The 1,318-nt window shown below is 42.7% G+C and overlaps 1 long non-coding RNA gene across 1 annotated transcript; it reads right to left on the reverse strand.

The window, feature by feature from the left end:
- Nucleotides 1-414: 414 nt before the first annotated feature.
- LOC140321509 (uncharacterized) lies at nucleotides 415-1,318 on the reverse strand. Its single transcript, XR_011918964.1, has 3 exons — nucleotides 1,209-1,318; nucleotides 717-855; nucleotides 415-567 (listed from the first exon to the last, which is right to left on the reverse strand). It is a non-coding gene; the product is annotated as an uncharacterized lncRNA (long non-coding RNA).

Here is a 1,318-nt window from a genome sequence, read left to right on the forward strand (position 1 = left end):
GGAGAGGGGGTTTAGGAAGAAAAACATATAAAAATATTGGCTTACCAAAGCATTAACCTAGACAGAATTAAACACAAAGGGCTCAATTTATAAAGAAGGGAATCTGACATTTCCGAATCAATTACTACTATTGAAACACATGGATCTGGAATATTCTGACCAAGGAGGGAATGTTGGATTCCCTGTTTTATAAATAGAGCCCAAAGTGTAATACTAAGGATCAGAGCATGAGTGATGTTCATTTGATGTTCAGGTAAACAAGAGCGGTAGAAAACAATCCATCCGGGGTGACCATATCTGTAAAGAAGTCTCTCTAGTTTTTCCTCTTGTAGAATTTATCAAAAACATTATTTGAGTAACATGTACCAATTCAGAATCTGATAAAATATTATTTTTTTTCAGGGAAGAAGACATCAAACATAATGAGACCTACCTGAGGAATCCCATAACTCCCAATCTGTACTGGATCACCACATAAACCACATTTTCATGAGCGCTCAATGCAGAACCTTCATACCAAGCAGCAGACTCGAGTACCAGCCCTCCACCATGTATGAACACCATGACCTTAATGAAGAAGAGAGAAAATTGCTGGACAATGATTGAAATAATGTAATTTACAGTATTGTTGTTTGCAGTTAGCCTGGTGGCAGTGCGATAGTTTGAGGGTGCTGGGCACTGGGGTGGCCATACACGGGAAATGAAAGGACACTTACAGGTAGCGCGGCATTGTCACCTCTGTCCGATGGAGTGAGAACATTTAGATACAGGCAGTCCTCAGACAAAGGAGGATAGGTTACTTCCACTTCCATCACTTCCACCATCTTTTTGGTCATTTCCATTTGCTGAAGACACCTAGAAAGACATAGTGACTAAAGTATAACTCAAAGAGGTGCAGAATATGGTACTGTCCTTGGGCCTATCAGTCGAACGGGCCCATTATATATCTGCTGCTACCCTTGCAGGAGAGAGAGAGGGTCACAACACTGGAAAAGTAGAAGGACCATACTTGAGGAATGAGTGGGCCACACTGGAAGAAAACGGCTACTCTGGAAGAGTCATGGAGTGAGAGGGTCACATGAGGCCCAAGAAACACCAATGTGGTAATTAGCAGTGTGATGTGCATATTCTAGAAGGGCATTTGGGTGTTCACTTCCTGGGGGATTTTAACAACTCAACAAGACAACAGCTCACATCCCGGCACTTACATGGGTGGGTTTTCTGTGGCCTCTCTCACTGAATTCCAGGGTTCAGGCGGTTCTGGGGCTGCAAAACGTAATATTCCCACTGGCGGTTTTGCAAAAGGGATTCCATAGAA

Source organism: Pyxicephalus adspersus, unplaced genomic scaffold, assembly GCF_032062135.1.
Source record: "Pyxicephalus adspersus unplaced genomic scaffold, UCB_Pads_2.0 Sca6103, whole genome shotgun sequence".
Classification (NCBI taxonomy): domain Eukaryota; kingdom Metazoa; phylum Chordata; class Amphibia; order Anura; family Pyxicephalidae; genus Pyxicephalus; species Pyxicephalus adspersus.